General features: G+C 51.0%; 1 pseudogene; it reads right to left on the bottom strand.

Annotated features, from left to right (window-relative positions):
* LOC101177957 overlaps positions 1-8,158 on the bottom strand; it is a 124,462-nt pseudogene extending 116,304 nt beyond the window's left edge.
* Between the last annotated feature and the right edge of the window lie 2,330 nt (positions 8,159-10,488).

Genomic DNA, 10,488 nt, shown 5'->3' with positions numbered 1-10,488 from the left:
AGCAGCCACAGACAATATGCACTGAAATGGGTGTGGCTGTGTTCCAATAAAACTTTATTTGTATGAACAGGCTGGGGGCTGGTTCTGGCCTGTGGGCTATAGCCTGCCTCCTCTGCTACAGCGTGACCTCCAAGGACCATCCATCTTGTAGACCAGCACCTGGCACACAGGAGCTGCTCAGATACTTGAAGAAGGAACGGAGAAGGCAAACAGCTCCCAGTGTGTAGAGGTGAGGGTCTCCCAGCGGCACCATCCTTTGCCATCTCATGCCGAGGGACACAGCCAGAGCAGGGCTCTCCACCAAAGCTGGGTTCTCCTCCAAGGAAATGTGATAACATGACAGAAAGCATCATGGAAGGATAAGGGCTTTGGAGTCCCACAAACCACAGTTTGCAAGACCAGGAGCATCCTGCACTTCCTTGCACACATCCTGGGTGGGTGCTGGAGCATCTAGACTTAGAGTGAATCTTGTCCCCCTCCTCCCCCAACTGGCCTCCATTAAACTTCCAGCAACAATGTGGTGTATGTACACGATGGAATACTATTCAGCCTTCAAAAAGAAGGAAATTCTGCCATTTGAGACAACAGGGATGAGCCTGGAGGATATTATGTTAAGTGAAATAAGCCAGGCACAGAACGACAAATACCACATGATCTCACTTACATGTGGAATCTAAAAAAGTTGAACTCAGCCAGGCATGGTGGCTCATGCCTGTAATCCCAGCACTTTGGGAGGCTGAGGCCAGCAGATTGCTTGAGCCCAGGAGTTCGAGACCAGCCTGCATAACATAGCAAGACCCCATCTCTACAAAAAATACAAAAATTAGTGGAGCGTGGTAGTGCATGCCTGTACTCCCAGATACTCAGGAGGCTGAGGTGGGAGGATTGATTGAGCTTGGGAGGTCAAGGCTGCAGTGAGCCAAGATCACACCCCTACACTACAGCCTGGGCAATAGAATGAGATTGTCTCAAAAAGAAAGAAAAAGAAAAGAAAAAAGTTGAATTCATAGGAGCGGAGTAGAATGATGGTTGCCAGGGTGGGGAAGTGGGCAGATGGCAAAGGACACAGAATGCCATTTTTAGAGAAGAAGAAAAAGTTCAGGAGATCCATGGGACAACATGGTATCTACAGTTAATAACAACATATCATACACTTGGAAATCACTAAGAGAGTAGATGTTTTAAGTGTTCTCACCACAAAAAAATAAGTCTGGGAGGTGATATGTTATTTAGCTTGATTTAGCCATTTCATAATGTAGACATACTTCAATCACATCATGTTGTATACCCTCTTGTACATAATTTTTGTCAATTCAATAAATTCAACAACTCCAAAACACAAGACATTCTCTTTACAAAAATAATTATTAAAAATAAAATTCAGAATTCTATTGTATTTATTTTTGAAACAGAGTCTCGCTCTGTCGCCCAGGCTGGCTGAAGTGCAGTGGTGTGATCTCAGCTGACTGCAACCTCTGTCTCCCAGGTTCAAATGATTCTCCTGCCTCAGCCTCCCAAGTAGCTGGGATTACAGGTGTGTACCATCACACCTGGCTAATTTCTGTATTTTTAGTAGAGACAGTTTCGCCATGTTGGCCAGGCTGCTCTCGAACTACTGACCTTGGGTGATCCACCAGCCTCAGCCTCCAAAAGTGCTGGGATTATAGGTGTGAGCCACGTGCCCGGCCAGAATACAAAAGATTGTTTAATTCAACTAAAACATTAAAACAGATTATTTCTATAAGTGGTAATTGTTCTATTATATTTTGGTCAAAATAGTCTCCTTATCTATCCACAATTAAATGGTTAATTAACATTTGATTGGATTTTGATGAAGTTTTCAAATCATGATTGACTTTTCCAATGTATAGTAAAATGTGCTTGAAAATATTTCATAAAAATTAACATTGAAAAATGGTCAGGGATGGTGGCTCATGCCTGTAATCCCAGCACTTTGGGAGGCCAAGGTGGGCCGATCACTTGAGGTCAGGAGTTTGAGACCAGCCTGGCCAAACCTCATCTCTACTAAAAATACAAAAGTTAGTCGGGCATGGTGGCACACACCTGCATTCCCAGCTACTTGGGAGGCTGAGGCAGGAGATTCCCTTGAACCTGGGAGGTGGGTTCCCGAGGCTTAGAGAAAAATCCCCATCTTGTCTGTCTCCACTCTCATCCCAGGCAATCGCAGTCATTTCCATAGCCTCAACCACTATCTACCTGGGATGCCTCCATTAAACCTCGAGTCTCCAGCCCCAACCTGCCTTCCTAGCCCCAGACCCATCTGTCCTGGCACACATTGCCCCCTGGGTCCCAAGCAACCTCAGCCAATGAGTCCAACGTCAACTTCCTGTCCTTGCCTGACACTGTCAGCCCTGAGATCAGACTTGACCATTCACCTCCAGTACCTGATAGGTCCGTCAGTCCTTTGGAACATATCCCACGAACATTCCCCAAACCAGGCACCGGACTCCACACATCAACACCGTCATGTCAGTCACCAGCATCCCTGGCAGGGACCCCTGTCCCAGCCTCCAACTCATCTCCTTCCTGTCCCTTCAGTTCTGTGTCACATTCCAGAGGCCACAAGAAGAAAAATGACCACCTTAATGAAATTAAAAGAATTGAGAAGACATCTCCCCATGGTCCAAAGTCTTTCCAACTGAGAAACACATATCAAGATCCAGCCTGCCAGCCCTGCGGTTAAATGTTCCTGAAATAATTAAAGCCCAGGGCAACACAGCCCCCACTCCACAAGTACTCCCAGCATAGTAAGACTTGCTTCTCTGGAGGGGCTTGAAATGTCCAATGTGTACCCTGCCCCTCTCTGTCGTAGCTAACAGGAATGTGCTTCATGTCTTCTTCCTGCTCGAAGGACCATCCACCAACCTGTGCAGGCAGCACTTTCGGCCAGGGGAGGATGCAAGAACTTCCCACCATTTCCCACTCACGCAGTGCATTCCTCAGGAGCCTGCCTCACAAATTACAAGAGCACCACTGCAGACACACCACGTTCCAGCGGGTGGCCATGTCTTCATGTCAGCTTGAAAGATCGTCGCCAGGGAAATATCTATATCTCGGCAGAGAGAGCTTCAGCCTGTGTAGTCCAGCTGTGCTCAAATGGAAATCCAGAAACCCAGATATTGGTCCAAACACCCCGTCTCGGGGAGTCGGCTCTGCAGGTCCCCAGCGTGGGAGTGAACTGGGTGGGCCACCTGCCCTGCCTGCCCACATCCCTGCTTCCTGGAATCCTGGACCCTGAGAACCAGGGGGACATGGTGGGGAACAGGCAAGTCTTGTGCAGAAAGCCAAGATGCCACCCAAATCCACTCTGCAGTCTAGGTGGGTGATATTCTGCTCTGCACCGCGCCACTACATGAGGGGATGGAGGATGGAGTCTAGACAACCCCAATGTAGAAAGATATTGCCCAAGTATTGTATGCTTTGTCTGTGTTACAATGCTATGCCCAGCCCAGCGTGGTGGCTCACACCTGTGATCTCAGCACCTTGGGAGGCAGAGGTGGGCGGATCACCTTAGGTCAGGAGTTTGAGACCAGTCTGGCCAACATGGTGAAACTCCATCTCTACTAAAAATACAAAAATTAGCCAGGTGTGGTGGTGGGCACCTGTAATCCCAGCTACTTGGGAGGCTGAGGCAGGAGAATCACTTGAGTCCAGAAGGTGGAGGTTGCAGTGAGTGGAGATCATGCCACTGCACTCCAGCCTGGGCAGCACAGTAATACTCCATCTTAAAAAAAATAAAAAATAAATAAACGCTATGCCCAGCATTTTCCATGTACTGTCTTATTATCTCAGTAAATCCCATATAACCTTCCTATGAAAGTGTATCCCATTTATCTCCATTTCATAGATGAGAAAACTGAGGCCCCTGGAGTAGTATTAATTTTCCAAGACTGCATTGCTCATAAAGGGTACAGCAGGGACCCAAGCTCAACACTCTCACCCTCAAACATTTCCACAAGTGTAGACCAATGGCTCTCAACTGGGGTGGTTTTGCTCACGTAAAACTCCCTTGCTCCATGGCATTTGAAACCGTCTGGAGACATCTGGGGTAGCCATAACTGGGAGGGTAGAATGGCACCTTGAGGATGGAGACCAGAGATGCTGCTAGCCATCCTACAATACACAGGATGGCCCCCCCACCACCACCATGAATGGTCTGACCCCAAATGTTGTGACTGTGCCAAAGCTGAGAAATCCAGGTTTCTCCTCAGCAAGAAGGGAAAATACCTGCAACGTCGATGCACCTCTGCAGGAGCCCCAGGCTGACAATAACCTTCCTGATCTGGTTTCAACCCTGGATGCTTTTACCTGGTGCATCATCAGGGATTTCAGGAACTCCAATGAGTTATTACCCTTGAATGCCTGGTTTCGCCTGACAACACAGAAATCTCTGCCGAGGTGCCTGGTCTTGGGGAAGGCTCAGCAAATGGTTGAGGTTGATAACCACATACGCAGGAGAGACTTTTCTCTCCCTCCAGGAAGAGCTGTGGGCCAGACACACCCTGGGATCATTCACAAGCAGTCAATAAAGACTTGGGGAGGGCCAGGTTTTCTAGGCCTTCTCAATGGGGCAGGTGTTTGTGGATACACAAGAAGCCTGTGAAACTTCTGATATTGGCAGGAAATCAATGCCCCCCACCCTCTACCCTCCACCCCCCACCTCCCCACCATAAACACATGCCCTGCAGCAGGACTTGGCACTCAGGGACTCCTGGGGGCCCGATTTACCTGCTAAAACATCCTCTAGCCATCACCAAATAAAGCAACCCCTTGCCACCCAACCACAAGAGCACAGCCTGGGAGCCACTCCAAGGGACATCCAGTCACATTAAAACCTCAGCCATCCAGAGCACCAGACCTGGTGATGAGAAAGAACATTTTATCCTTAAAAGCATCTGAATGCCCATGCTGCTTCTTGCAGAGAAATGTCCAAAATAGTCTGCTATTAAAGAACGAGGATGGTTTTGACATTTTTACCAAGCTAATGGTCTACGCAGACAAAATCTCATAAAAGGGCACTCTGTTCTTCTTGATCCACTCAGATATGGCCTGTGAGTGAAGAAACGGGCTCTCCTCCTCAAAGAAATCGCTGCTGATCCTCACACCAGCCTGACACTGTTCATGGGTTCTTCAAAGAGAGTATTCCCATAGAAACTAAAAAGGAAGGGGAATGTGTCTGGCGGGCATTGTGGGCAGCAGTGGGCTCTGGGCCAAATTTTAAGTTTGAAAATCAAGATTCCCTCTTTTCGAGAGGCCACTGGACTGACCAGATACAGGCACCGTGAACAGAGGGTACCACATTCAGATTCGGGAAACAAGGATGGTTTCTGTTCAGTTCCTCCATCATCCTTCAGATCATGGGATTCCCATTTCCCTCTGTGGACCAAAAAATTCAGTGGGGCTTCTGCCTTTTAAATATTTCATTATTAATATATCATCCTTTCAGCCTCCAGAAAGCATTTTAACATGGAGATTCTGGCTTAAGACTCTTGTGGGTCTGTCTGTCTCTCTCTCTCTTTTCCTTGAGACAGAGTCTCACTCTGTCACCCAGGCTGGAGTGCAGTGGCATGATCACAGCTCACTGCAACCCGAACTTCCAGGCTCTAGCAATCCTCCCACCTCAGCTCCCAGGTACATGGGACTACAGGCACACACCGCCATACCTGGCTTTTTTTTTTTTTTTTTTTTTTTTTAAGTAGATACGAGGCTTCATCACGTTGCCCAGGCTGGTCTTAAACTCCTGGGCTCAAACGATCCCCCCCTTCGCCCTCTCAAAGTGCTGGGATTATTGGCTTGAGCCACCACGCCCGGCCAAGAACCTTGTCTCTTGTGATGCACCCCAGAACAAAACATCACTGCAAAAACACACCAAGGCATGAGTTTCAGTCCTAAGTCCCATTTATCTACCGTACACTATGTGCCAGGCACAACGCTAAGTGCTTCTGTGGACGAGCTTCCCTTAATCTCAGCAGTAACAGCCCCAGACAATGGGGCCTGTTGACAGATCCATTTGCCACTGCAGACAGTAAGGCTTAGAGAGGGTAAGTAACTTGTGCCATGTCAGCCAGCTAAGGAGGGGCAGAACCAGGAGGCAAACCCCAGCCGCCTGGCTCTAGACTCACGTTCCCAAGGTCCCACTACACGTGGTCACTCCACTGCATTCTGGTATCCTGGTCTTTGGCAGAGTCCACGTAAAAGAGGGAGGTAGAAGGAGTGACAGGGACTTCACGCAATAAAGTTTCCTGGCGTTACACTGCCACCGTAATTGTGTCCCCCACCAGGACCTCTCCCTTCTCATCCTTTCCTTGACTGGCCCTGGAAAACCTTCCAAAGAACTGTCCTCCTTCTCCTGGGATCTCAGAGAAAATTCACCTGAGTTCAGTGTCCAGGTGACCCAAGCTCTGAATGCGGTAACGTGCACGGGGAGATGAGGATGTCACCATGGGCAAGCCTCCCAGACAGCATCCAGGAGCAACCCCAAGACTGGGCAGGGGCGGCTCTGATGCAGCCCATGGCGAGGAGGGCTGCCCGTGCTGCCTAAACGGGTTCAGAATGAAGGCCGCCCTCTCTGCCATGTGGGGCTCATTAACCACGACTCAAATTATTAAGACAAGCTCAGCTGAGCAAACGGTCAAACATAAAAACAGGTGGAAGGAACAAAGAGGTCAACCCCATTATCCATCAAAAACCATCAACGTGGCGGCCCTCACTGAGGGGTACAGCTCTCCAGCGGGCCCTCATCTGCCTTCCAAACCCATGTGCCTCCCCAGTGGAAGGCCAGCAAAGCCACACAGAAAGAGTTGGGGTCGGAAAGCAGAAAGTGAACCCCAGGAGGCCAGACTGGCCACGGAGCCCCATCCCACACACACAGGCCCGGTGACTCAGGGGCCCACGTGGGCAGGACACACGGAGCTCACAGGGACAGCGCCCCGGGGGATGCAAGGAACTTTGCGTCTCTGTCCCTCTCTGTAGGGATGGAAAGAGGAGAGCGATTTGTGGGATGGAAGCCATCTGCCTCCTCTCAACTCTCTCTGCCCATCCAGAAAGGGAAGGAAAACAGGAAGATGCGGGAGAGGTGAGGAGCTGGGTGAGCGCCGCCAGCCCGCAGCCCAGCAGAGCAGGGCTTGGCCAAGCCTGGCGCCAGGGACATCCCCCCTACCCCCACCACAGTCGCCTCGCCAGGTGACAGGCACCGACAGGGTCCCAGACAGATGCCCCAGACAGGATGCCCAGCGCAACCCCCGCCCCTTCCCCTGCTAGGGGCCCCCAGGACGCGGGGCTCCCCCTCCCCTTTTGGCCAGCCGCAGAGTCCAGCGGGTCTCCCGGCCACGGACGTCGTGGGAGAATCAGGAAGTTGAAGCCACACAGCCGAGAAGGGGCAGCTGGCGTCTCGGAGGCCGTCACGAGCTCTCACTCCGCGCCCGCCGGAGTTGCCGCTCAATTACCAACTTCAACCCGGGGCCGGCCACGGAGCCTCCCGCCGCCCCTACCCCGCGCCCCCGGCACCCCCGGACCCCTGCGCCCGCGTCACTTACTCCTCTGCCGTCGCCACCTGTCTGGGTGCCGGTCTCCTCCCTGCCCGGCCGCGGCGCGTCCTCCCCGTCCTCGCAGTCCTCGGGCTGTGCGCTTCCCCCCTCCAGCCCCAGCCGCAGCCTCTTCTCTTCCGGAGGGACGTTGTCCTCCTCCCTCCTGGGTCGGCCATCCCTGCCTCGGGGCTTGCCAGTGGCTTCGGAGCTGCCGGAAGGGCTGGCCATGGCTCCGGGTGCTCTGCCTGCACCTGGGGAAGAGGAAGGACCGGGCGCGAGCGGCCTCCCGGCGGAGCTGGAGCATCTGAGCGCAGGCTCGGTGGGTCCGCGCTGCGCGGAGCTGGGCATCGGGGCGGGCGCGGGCTCCTCAACGGGCCGCTCCTGGCTCTCTGGCGCCCTCTGCTGGCCGCTCGCGCGCACCGCGGACACGCCGGGCGCTGGCCTGCGCTGCACTCACCTGCCCAGGCCCAGGCCGTCGCTGTCCCCTGCCCGTGGCCAGGCCCGCTCCGGCCAGGCCCTGCACCTCCTCCCCGCCCCAGCCAGGTTGCACCCCGATGGTCTCCCTGCCCAAGGAGGAGAGAAGAGAAGGGACGCCCCGAGAGGGTGGACATCGGCCACAGCCACCTTGTCTTTGCTCATACCCTGGCTTGAGCCCAGGAGGTAGAGGCTGCAGCGAGCTGAGATAGCACCACTGCACTCCAGCCTGGGCAATAGAGTGAGACTTCATCTCAAAAAAATTTTAAAAGAATTTAAAAAAGGATCACCTTGGCTACTTGAATGGATGATAAGAAGGTAAGAGCAGAAGCAAGAAGACCAGCAGGGAGATTCTGCAGGTGGGAGTCCACAGTGGCTCAGACCAGGCTGGTGCTGAAGACCGGCTGGATTCTGTATATATTTTGACAATGAAGCAACTCACTGACTCTTGAAGAGTGGGCTCTAGAAGACTGTATTTTTAACAAGCTCTCAGAGGATTCTAATGCAGGCTGAAGTTGAAGAATTGATTTAGGTGAAGCTTCTGTTTCATCCTTGGGGAAGTAACTACTGACTTTTCTCCAAGCCACCTCAAAAGAGGTGCTAGACAAGATGTGCTCCAATGTCTGAACATGTGTGCACAGCTCTAGAGCCAACCTCAGGACACTGAGTCAAAGGTTAGGAGTACAACAGTGAACAACCACCGTCCTCTTTTCAATGAGCTTTGCATTTAATGACAGAAATGAAAAGCAAAAAAAAAAAATTATTTTCAACTCAGAATGGTAAGAGTTATGGTGACAGTATGCCTGGGGCAATGGGAGCACATAGAAGGGGCACCCAATCAGCCAGGTGCAGTTGTTCATGCCTGTAATCCCAGCACTTTGGGAGGCCGAGGAGGGCGGATCACGAGGTCAGGAGATCAAGACCATCCTGGCTAACACAGTGAAACCCCGTCTCTACTAAAAATACAAAAAATTAGCCAGGCGTGGTGTTGGGCACCTGTAGTCCCAGCTACTCGGGAGGCTGAGGCAGGCAAATGGCTTGATCCTGGGAGGCGGAGCTTGCAGTGATCCAAGATTGCGCCAGTGCACTCCAGCCTGGGCGACAGAGCGAGACTCCGTCTCAAAAAAAATAATAATAAAAAAAAAAGAAAATGCTAAGCAGTGGCTGGGCACAGTCGCTCACACCTGTAATCCCAGCACTTGGGGAGGCCGAAGCGGGCGGATCACCTGAGGTCGGGAGTTCAAGACCAGCCTGACCAGTACGGGGAAACAATGTCTCTAGTAAAAACACAAAAAAAGAAAAAAAATTAGCCAGGCGCGGTAGCGCATGCCTGTAATCCCAGCTACTTGGAAGGCTGAGTCAGGAGAATCGCTTGAATATAGGAGGCAGAGGTTGCAGTGAGCCGAGATCGTGCCATTGCATTCCAGCCTGGGCAAGAAGAGTGAAACACTGTTTCAAAATAAATAAATAAATACAAAAGAAAAGAAGAAAAAAAGAGAAAATATTACTCGCATTATCGCAGGGGGTGTTCACCCCCTGATGATACTGTTTTCTAATATCCAGAGAAGGAGAGTATGATATTACTCCCAATATCACAGGGGATGTACACATTTTTGTGATATTGCGTCTAATATCCAGGGAAACAGAGGATGACATTACTCCCAACATCACAGAGGGTGGACAACCCTGGGATATTGTTCCTAATATCCCAGCGGGGAGAGGATGATATTACCCTCCAAATCGAAGGAAATGTACACCACCCGTGTGATATGGTTCCTGTTATCCAGAGAGGAAAACAATGATATTACTCCAAACAGCGTAAGAAATGTACACCCGCGCTGTGATATTTTTGCCCATATCCGGGGGGGAGAGGATCATATGACTTCCAATATCACAGGGTGTGTACACCCCCTCTGTGATCTTGTTGTTAACATCCAGGTTTGGGGAGGACGACATTACTCCCAATATCACAGAAGGAGTACACCACCCCGTGACCTTGTTAGTCATTTCCTGAGTGGAGAGGATGATATTACTCAAAATATCGCAGGGGTGTACACCCCACTGTGATATTTTTCTGAATATTCGGGGCCGCAGAGGATAATATGACTCCCAATATCGCAGAAGGTGTACATCCCTTCTGTGATACTGTTCATAGTATCCAGGGAAAAAGAGGATGATACTTTCAAAATAGCCGGTGTTTTCCACGACCCCCACACCGTGATGTTGTTCCTAATATCCAGGTGGGCAAAGAATCATATGACTCTGAATATCGCAGGTGGTGTAAACCCCCTTGTAATGTTGTTCCCCATATCCAGGGAAGGAGGGAACGATATGACTACCAGTATCGCAGCAGCTGTACAACCCACTGTGATTTCATTTCTAAAAACCGTGGGGGACAGGACGATATTACTTTCAATATCGCACAGGTGTACACCCCCCACCCCGTGATATTGTTCCCAATATCCAG

The sequence above is a fragment of the Nomascus leucogenys genome, chromosome 4 (assembly GCF_006542625.1).
Source record: "Nomascus leucogenys isolate Asia chromosome 4, Asia_NLE_v1, whole genome shotgun sequence".
In the NCBI taxonomy this organism is placed as follows: domain Eukaryota; kingdom Metazoa; phylum Chordata; class Mammalia; order Primates; family Hylobatidae; genus Nomascus; species Nomascus leucogenys.
The sequence above is the reverse complement of the archived record's forward strand: the minus strand, read 5'-3'. Positions and strand labels throughout refer to the sequence as shown.